At 33.3% G+C, this 10,268-nt stretch overlaps 1 pseudogene; it reads left to right on the forward strand.

Annotated features, from left to right (window-relative positions):
* The first annotated feature begins 7,477 nt into the window (after positions 1-7,477).
* LOC119542677 lies at positions 7,478-7,964 on the forward strand (annotated as a pseudogene).
* The last annotated feature ends 2,304 nt before the right edge of the window (positions 7,965-10,268 follow it).

The following is a 10,268-nucleotide window of genomic DNA, read 5'->3' on the forward strand; positions in this document are numbered from 1 at the left end:
TCAAGTAAAATTAGAGACATTTTAATTAAAAGGAGATTATGTAAATATATATTTAAAACGTTTTTGATATGTAATTATATTTAGTCAATATATTTAAATGTTTTATTTCAAGACACAAGTCTATTTTAAAAGCAAATCCAGTAACTATCTAACAAGATAAATTTCCATGTCAGCATATTTAAAAAGCTATCAGTTTCTCACCTGACACTGTTTATTTTTTACCAATTAAAATGAAATACAAAGTCACAAAGCAATTTCAGAAACTGCTTGAGAAAAATAAATTCTGACAAATCAAAAGATCACCGGTATTTGTCTTCAATCTTGAAACTGTGCAGTCTTTTTTGCTATAGAATAATATAAAACTATCTATAGCCTTGCTTATTAAAGAGAAAGCTCTTCCCAAATTAACTCTAAAACACTGTTTTCAAAAACAGAGTATCATTCCAGTAAACTTTTCTACAATAGTGACTTTAACTTGAGAAACTGACATTTAGAAGGAAAGTAAGGCAAAAAAGCAATAGTTATCATGTTTCACAAAATGGAATATTCTTTTCTATTCTTAAATCTGTTCACAAATTTTCTGTTGCTTAGTCCATATGCCCAATCATATATATTTTTTATAAAATTCTTACTTTGTACCCAAAAAGGTACAATGGGAGAGGGATCATTCTCACAGTTTCTTAGTCATTTAACAAGGTAAAATGTAAAGAAAAAAGAGTGTCTTTTTGTTGGGATATAATAATAATTTATTAAATTATTAATTTTATTTTAAATTATTTTAATTAAAATTATTAATATTATTTTTAATACTGGAATTATCAAAGAACAGGCTTTGTATATTTTATGATTTGGGATCATGACAAACATTTCTAATTGTCTATACATGTAATTTTTATCATGTGTTGGGTTTACATACACTAAATAATTTAAACTATTATTAATTTTTGTGCCGACTACAGACATTTTGAAAGGTGGGTATAAGTAACAGGAGAAAAGAGAGAAAGGATGGAGCTGAGTGAGGATGCAGAAGTATTCTATTTCTACAAAAGTAAATTTTATTAAAGAAAAAAAAAAACCTTCTGCATGTTGTAAATGGTGAGCAAACTCTAAAGTGATTCAGATATAAATTAAATCCCAGAATTGTCCTCCTGCGGCTTTCATGGTTTGGGCATATCATTTTATTTCTCTAAATGTTATTGTCATCTGATATACAAAGAAATAAATACTATTTACATTCCCAAATTATGTTAAAGATGAGTTTATATTATATGTAAATTGCTTAACACACTGCCTACCACATAGTAGATATCAATATATTATTCACCTCCCTTTCCAAGGCTGCAGAGCTAATATATGAAACACAAAAGAAACTTGAATTCAGAGCTATTCCACTCCATTACCGATGCTTAAATAATCTATGGACCTATTTTAATACTCAAAACATGTAAGAGAAAAAATTACTGAATTATTAGGTACATTTCATAGAAAAACTATAATTACTTGGTTAAAAACCTCATAACTCCCTTAGGTATCTGAATTAATGTTGCACTGAACTTTAGGAAAATAGAATCCAGTTTGAACGTAATACATAGGTATTGATCAAGCATCAAAAAGTGTACAGGTTTATAATCAATCCTCTTCAAATTAAAAATGAGCTGTAATTTTAGACATGAGAATCAATAATATTATTCCTCTAGGAATTGAAATGTGTGTTTGAATGTAAAATATTTGACAGTGGTAGAAATGGTCTCTAAATCACTTGACCAAACAGCTGTGTTCTCATCTGTTTTAAATGTTGATCAGTGTACTTAAAATTCCTTTTGGACAAAGGATTCCACAGGTAGAATGTTTTTAAAAATTTCAGTTAAAATAATCAAATATCAACCAAGGAAGCAGTCAGATCCTCTAGCCCTACTTACCAGCCCTAGGCGGTTGTCCAGACACTACTTTCTGGAAGTCTCCCAAAGACACAAGATGCCTTATGCTTTTACAATAACCCCATACGGCCAAGAAGTGAAGTCCTAGCTAATTAAGGCATTTCCTCTAAAGTATACCAGGATTGCTTCCCAGGAATTCCTCAGACTCTATTAATTGCCAGACATTCCTTTTTGCACAGCTTAAGGGAAGAGCACTTTGAATTGCCCAGGTTTCAAAGATATCGGATAGTGGTTACATAGATAATAGCAGAATATTTCAGGGAAAATGCAGTAATCAACTAACACATGAGGCAAGACATGCAAAGGTGAATATGACTACTCATGCCCAGGAAACATCTCAACATCTGCAGTTAGAAGCCTTGGTGTCAAGTCCTGAATGAGCCAAACAGTAACTGAGGGAACTTGATTAATCACTGATGCTCTTATGTTGCTTATATATTTAAAAAGAACTCATTCTTAAAATGCTTATTTTCCATGCTTGCAAGATTCAAATACAATGCAGTTATAAAGGACACTGAGAGGCAGCACGGAGGACTCAGATCTCAAACACAGCACTGTTACCTTGCGACTAAGGGAAAACTGCTTGATCCCTCCATGACTTCATTATTCCAACTGTAAAGTGAGGGTCAAAATAGTACTACCTCATAGAGTTGTTATAAAACATAAAATTGCTAAGTACATAAAAAGTCTGACACTTAGCAAGAGCTCAGTATTAGCTATTGAATTTTAAAATGTGAGTTATCAGCAAGCACAAATTCTCATTTCCTCCTCATTTTTTCTCCAAAACGTACCTCAATAAGGTAAAAAAAAAAGTTTTTACATATTATTTTTTTTTACTACATAGTTTGTTACCTCAAGGTAACCTTTTAATTCATCATTGTAGGCTCTTCACCAGCTCATAGATTACCAAACATTGTAGATATACAATAAATGTTGAAATGATGAATGAATATGTTCCCTTGGCTTGCTGCCTAAAAATAACATTAGAGTTAAATCGTCTTCACGTTCTGAAGATATGTAGTTTCTAGACAAATTAAGTTTTCTCTCTTTTTTTGGTATCAACAATGTAAATTTAAATATTTTAACTAACTCATAGCTTCTCAATTACCAACTCAGATCTAGTGAAATGGGATTTGCAAAAACATGGGATATAACATGAAGAAGGCACACGTAAAAGGAGGTAAAAAAGCATCAACATATACTTTTCTAAGCAATGATTAGATTCTTTTAAAAGGTATTACTGTATTATCTTAGCCACCAGTGGAATTTTTAAATGATGTTCTCAGATTACCAGTTTTTTAGTGAGCATAGCGATTCTTCTACCTTGAATTATAATCCATTAAAATCTCATCCGGGATATGATCTAAATTATCCTTTTATTTCTTCAGTAGAAACACTGTGGAAATTGCATTTGAAACCCTTACCTATGAAGAAACAAAGGACCTATGTTAACCACGACAAATAATCTGTGAAAAGCAGATACAAATATGTTGTAAGGTTTTGATTTGTCTAAAAAGAAATGAAAACATGCTAAAGTCATTCCTAGACACGTAAAAGAAGCAGAATTACACCATTATTCATTGAATTCAGATTTTTCTTAATAGGCAGCTCAGATTTTCCAGGCAAAACAAATCCAGAATATACTTTTGGACATAATAGACTGGAGTAAACAATAGCCATAGACTTGCAGGTACAGATAAGCTTTATGATAATATGAATATAAGATGAATGCTCATAAGCTTCCAAAAGCAGGGTGTTAGGATTTTGAAACACTGCGTTGGGCAAAAAATAATAGTAAGAGTAATTCTAGCTATGTTTTCTAATTTTGCTTGCAAAATCAGTATAAATATAGGCAAAATGGTGCAAAGGACAGGGATAACTGCAAATGAGGAAGCTTGTTTCTAGAATCAGCTCTGTCACAAACCACTGTGGAATCATGGACATATCACATCCATTCTCTGAGCCTCAGTTTCCTAAATTGTAAAATTAAGAGGTTGGAGTAGATTATCTTTATGTAAAGCTGTAATTGTCTATTTATAACATGTCGTTTGTGAATTAGAAACTACCTCACACTTAAAAAGTAGCACAAGTTCACACAGTCCCTGTTAGGAACCAGTGGAGATATTAAAACCCAGAAGAAACAAAGTCATTTTTATTATAGCTAAATGTATGTTGACAGAATTTTGACTTCAGGCCCTTTATGGGAGAAGGTAACTTGCTATAAATAAATTATCCCAGAACTAGGGTCTTTCTAATAAATTTCCAGGAAAAAAATGTCATCTATTTGATATTTTTAAACAGAACATTACAAATATTACCTATAAAGAATGTCTTTCAATATTAGGATCTTATCTGCAACATAGAAGATGGATGACCTGCTATTGCTGAACAAAATATTTTCTGATTGAACATTTTCAATCAGAGCTGCAATGCTATGAATGACTTAGCAAAGTTCTTTTGTCTCCTCCATCATCTAATTTTCCTGGGACTTGTGTGCTTCCCTGGAAGTCATTATTGATGTTTCTGCTAGTTATTGTCAAACTTAATGCATTAAAGGGAGTTGAGGGGAGTGGTATAACTTAGATACTAAAATATCAAACTAAATATGAGTCTGATGTGATAAACTTTTTCACAAAAGCATTACAAAACATGTTGTACATAAAATTAATTACATTTTAATTAGATTCCAAAAGATAATTGCCTTTTGAGAGTTAATCTGATAATATGGTACACAGGGGGGATTTCTAAGGAGCAAGTTGCAACAGAAGGTAGTGAGTCCATTGCTTTGGGATGATTCTAGTTGACTCCTAAATTAAAAATAATGTGAAAAGAGATGTTTTGTTAAAAGTAAAACTTTAGTACCTCAAATTAGCTCATAGACTACTAGTTAAGTTAGGGTTTCCCAATTTAATGTACAGTATTAAGGACTGTAGAAATTAACGTTAATTATTTGATATTTAGACAAAAATCATTCAGTTTTAAAGATTAGGATTAAATCAACTAATCTGATTTGATTGTTAAGCCTTCTTTTAAATGTTTTGACCACATTTCTTTTTTCATTTATTTTTTTAAAATACAAGTATTTCCATGATTAAACAAGTTAAGAAATTAAAGTGATATCTCTTGAGGACAGTGAGAATACACCACCAAATAGAAACATAACAAACACCCTCATCTGTAATTGTCCCAGGTTAAATAAAAAGTTCCTAAGGCTTTCCATTTCAACAGCTTAGCCATACATGCAACTGAAATATATTTTTTCAAAATGTAAATTATGACTTAAAAAACATTGTTTCTTTCTTACCCTATGTTATGTCATTACATAATAATTATAGCTAAACATTTCAACACCCATAATTAGCTTAAAAAGACAAAACACAACTTCCAAGTGCTACATGAGTCTTTGAAAAGTGACACATAGAATAAGGAACAGTTGTAAATGTAGACATTCTGCTGTGTTAGCAGCTCTAATAGACATACATCCAGTTCATATATGACTTTTTCCCCATTTGGAACACAAATATCATTTTATTTCCTCTACTTATTTCTTTACTTGAGTTTGTGTGTGTGTGTGTGTGTGTGTGTGTGTGTATGTATACATATACACACATACATATTTAAGAAAGAAAGAAGCTTGACTTCTGGAATGGAGGTATGAAGAGTTCCATGGACTGACTTTCTAGTGACACAATTAAAACTGTTGAAAATTATCTTCAAAAACCATTTAAAGTCTCTGGAAATTGTCCTAAGAACTTATAGCAAATGGAGAAACATTTATTCAAGAAAATCTAAATCTCAGGAAGAACAGTGAAAATCTGTACCATTTGAGCCATAACCCACTCCCTCCCTCACCAGCTTATTGTGATAAAAGTTTTATCCAGGTATGGAGTATGACTGAGGAGATGGGGCTTTCTGTAGCTGTCCATCTAGGGTGATGATTTCTCTCCAAGAAGGTGGAGGCCACCAGAATTTCCACCTTGTTGCAGAGGCTGTATTCCCAACAACCACAGACAAGAGATCCAAGACTTCCTTTCTCAAAACAGCTGCCTCTCATAGACTAGTAGCTCTCACCCAAGTGCAACAGCCCAACAAAAACAAGCCTTGATCTACCTCAGACCAGCTTGTTCAGAAGGCACAGTTTCCAAGCCAGAAGAGGAAAACTGAGAAGACCATGGCTATCACTTTCATCTAACACTCCACTTGTAAAGCAGGGGTGGTGTTCTGACAGAAGTTCCAGAGCACTGGCACATAGGTTCTGCCCAAGGAGAGGGGCAGACTGTAGAAACAGAGAGCTGCTGCATAGTTCTGCTTCAGGGAACTGATTTTATTTGAAACAAAGTTTGGGGAAGTTCAGGCCTAAAAGCACTTTCAAAGGCAATAGATACTCTAAATTAAGAAGAACAAGCTAAACCATAGGACCAGCTAGTTCAAAAGAGAAAAAATGGGAAAGGAATCACTATGAAGAGCCATCCTTTGGTCAGAACAAACCTGAAAGCTTCAAAAACTACCCAGTTCAATTTAATTGGATCCAGATAGCTTAGAAATTTATATTTCAGGGCATTGTGGATAATGATAGAGCAATAGTGGAGCCTAAGGGCTGAGTATAATACCAAATGTGGCAGAGAACTTAACAGAGAGATTGAAGAAAGAGAAAGTCAAAGAGACCCCTGCTCAGGTTACATCTTCTGAATAGAACACTAAAGGATTCACAGTTTAGTAGAAATAGATTTCACAAAAAGAACCAAGCCAAGTCACAAAACAATTAAACAAGAAGCCAAAACCAAAACAAGTCCCAGAGGGGGAAATGGTATCAGTTTCCATAGTTTTTATGATATATTACCTAGCATGTCCAGTGTTCAACAACAAAATCATAAGACAGGCAAAGAGACTGGAAAGGATGACCCAAAACAGGAAAAAGAAAGAAGCAACAGAAATGGCCTGTGAGAGGATCAGATGCAGATTTAACAGAAAAAAGACTTCCAAGCAGCCATTATAAATCTATTCAAATAACAAGGAAACCATACTTAGAGAAGTAAAGGAAGGTTTGAAGATAATGTATCACCAAACAAAGAATATCAGTAAAGATAAACAATAAAAGAGAACCAGATACAAATTCTGGATTTCACAAGTACGGCAACCGAAATGAAAAAATGTACTAGCGGCACTCAAAAGAAAATGTGACCTGGGAGAAGAAAATATCAGCAAATTTGAAAATACAACAGTAGAAATATAAGTGGAAGAACAGACTGAAAAAGAATGAAGAAATATGGAAAAAGACTCAGGTATTTGGGACACTATTGATCCTATGAACATGTGCATAATGGGGGTACTAGAGGAGAGGAGACAGAGGAGCAGAAAAAATATTCAAATAAATAATGAAAAATTCTCAAATTTCATGACAATAAGTAATCTATACTTCCAAGAAGCTCAATGAACTAGAAACAAGTTTAAGACAACGAGGTCCACTCCCAGACATGTCATAGTCAAAATGTGAAGAACAAAAGAAAAAAGACAAAATCCTTGAAAGTATAAAGAGTAAAATGGATTGCCACATACAAGAGAACCCCAGTAAGTGGAACCAAGTGTCGTATGTGCAGCCCACCAAGCCAACGTTCCTGGCTCGCTTCAAGGAAAGGGTTGGCTATAGGGAAGGGCCCACTGTTGAGACCAAGAGAATCCAGCCTCAGCTCCCAGATGAAGATGGTGAACACAGCAACAAAGAAGATGAACAACCTCAAGTGGTGGTTTTGAAAAAGGGAGACCTATCAGCCAAAGAAGTCATGAAAATTAAAGCAGAGAGAAAGGCTGCCAAAGCAGATGAAGAACCAGCTCCAGCTAATGGAAGAATCATGTATCGAAAACCAGTCAAGCGTCCCTCAGGTGAAAAATATTCAGGTTTAACAGCAAGCTCAAAAAAGAAAATGACGAAGATGAAATAAATAAGAAGGATTCAGTTAAAAGAACTCACAAAAGCAAATAAAAAACAATAGCCTCTTTTCTTTTGATAATGAAGATGAAAATGAATAAGCATACACATTTTGGACTTAGTCTCCTTGGAGAGTATAAGGAGTATTTTTTTTTAATAATTTTTTTCCTATTTTAAAGATAATACAAGTTCATTATAGCAGATTTAGAAAATACAGAAAAAAATAAGATAAAAACTATGTCCAACTGTCAATACCCCTCTGACTTGAAATGCTAACAGTATACAAGTTAACTATCATTAACATTTTGTTATTTCTCATATGTGTGGGTGTGCCTGTGTAAATTATATATTTTTTAAACAAAATTTATATTTTATTGTTATATGTTCATTGTCCTGTGTCTCACTTGACCTTGAATTGTGAACATTTTCTAGATCAAAAAATTTTAAAACTTGACATTTATAGTTACAAGGGATTACAAAATTAAATGGAACCCCTATTGCATCTTTCTTATTAGTGGAACTCTGCTTAGGGTGAGGGAGACGATAAGATGCATAATTAAAAATACCTCCCAAGCTCCTGCTAGAGGAGGCCATATGACTCAGCTCTGGCAAAATTAAGAGCTACAAGTGGAAGTCTGCTCAATAAAGCTACTGGTTTTTTTGTTTTTTTTTTTTTTTTTGTACAAAAGGGAAAGCCTGAACCTTTGCCCTTCTCCCTTTATCCTGCCTGGAACACAGACATGGAACCTAGAAGTACCCAGACATTTTTAGGCATGAGGAAGCCAGCCACTTGCTCTAGATGATACAGTGGAAAGACTCAAGGAGCATCACTGGATCCCTGATGGCATGCTTCATGGAGCTGCTGTCCCAGCCTTGGATGCTGACCTCTGGGCTTCTTGATAACATGAGAACAATAAACACCATGCCGATTTAAGCCTCAGTCAGGTTTTCTGTTACAAACAGCCAAATGCATTCCTAGCTGATACAGTAAGTAGCTGTAGTAGAACAGGCTTATACAGAAATCTTCAAGGGCACTTCAGATGATTTACTTTGAATAAATTGCTAGAAGCAGATGTACTGAATTACAGTATTTGAATATTTCTAAAACTCTTTATGCTTACTGTCAAATTGCTTTCTAGAGATATTTTATCAGTTTATTCTTCCACTGTATATGAGAATCTATTTCACCTCAACCATGATTTCAGTGAACCAGCCTTGTGCTGGCACTATCCCTTTAATTTTTGTCAATTTGATGTATTGAAAATGGTATTTTATAGTTCAATTGGCCTTTTTTTTTGTCTACCAGAATTAAACTTTTTCATATGATAAGGGAAAAAAAAAGAGAGAGCGAGAGAGAGAACCCCAATAAGAATAAAAGTCGACTTCTCATCCAAAAATAGGGGCCAGAAGGCCTTGGGGTGACATATTCAAAGTGCTGAAAGAAAAAAAAATGTCAGCCAAGGATATTATGACTAGCTCAACTATCATTCAAAATAAAGGCAGACTAGAGACATTCCCAGATGAAAAAAACAAAAACAAAAACAAAAAACTGAGAAAATAATTTTGCTGGCAGTCCTGTCTCACAAGAAATGCTAAAGAAAATTCTTTAGGCTGAAGGCAAGTGACAGAAGACAATAATTCAAACCCACATATAAAAACAAAAAGCACCTGTGAAGGTAAATGTGTAGGAAACTATAAAAACAATATAACTGCAGATTTTTCTCTTTCCTTCTCTTAACTGATTTAAAGAGTAATTTTGAAAATTAAAATGTTTGTGATATTATTGGTCTTGTAACATTTATAAATATTATATATTTGACATTTACAGCACAAAGGAGGTGGGTGGGAGCAAAGATACATTAGAGAAAAGGAATGACAGTAGATCATAACTCAAATTCACAGAGAAGAGAATCAGAAATGGCAAAAGACAGTTAATCTATCAAACTCTAAATATATACTTGTTCTCCTTTCAGCTTCTTTATATATTAGATAAAGTGGTAATATACACTGAATTATTGGGTTTGTAATATGTATAGATGTATTTATAAAATAATATCTCAGTAAAGGAGAAAAAGGAAACAGAGCTGTATAGGAATAAAGTTTCTTTACTTTGCTAAAACTCAGCATTATTTTGAAGTGGATTCTAAGTTGAGAAGTATATTGTAATTCCTAGAGCAAAATCACTAATAAAAAAACTTAGAAAAAATTGTAAAAAGAAAAATATTAACAGAGTTAAAATGTTAAAGCAACATATATTCACCTAATGTAAATAAAAGTGGTAAAGTAGGAACAGAGGACCTAAAAGGATTTGTGACATATAGAAGACAAATAGTAAAAGAGAAGATGTAAATCTAACTATATCAATAACATTAAAAGTGAATGGATTAAATAATCCAGTTAAACAG

Source organism: Choloepus didactylus, chromosome 8 (genome assembly GCF_015220235.1).
Source record: "Choloepus didactylus isolate mChoDid1 chromosome 8, mChoDid1.pri, whole genome shotgun sequence".
NCBI lineage: Eukaryota > Metazoa > Chordata > Mammalia > Pilosa > Megalonychidae > Choloepus > Choloepus didactylus.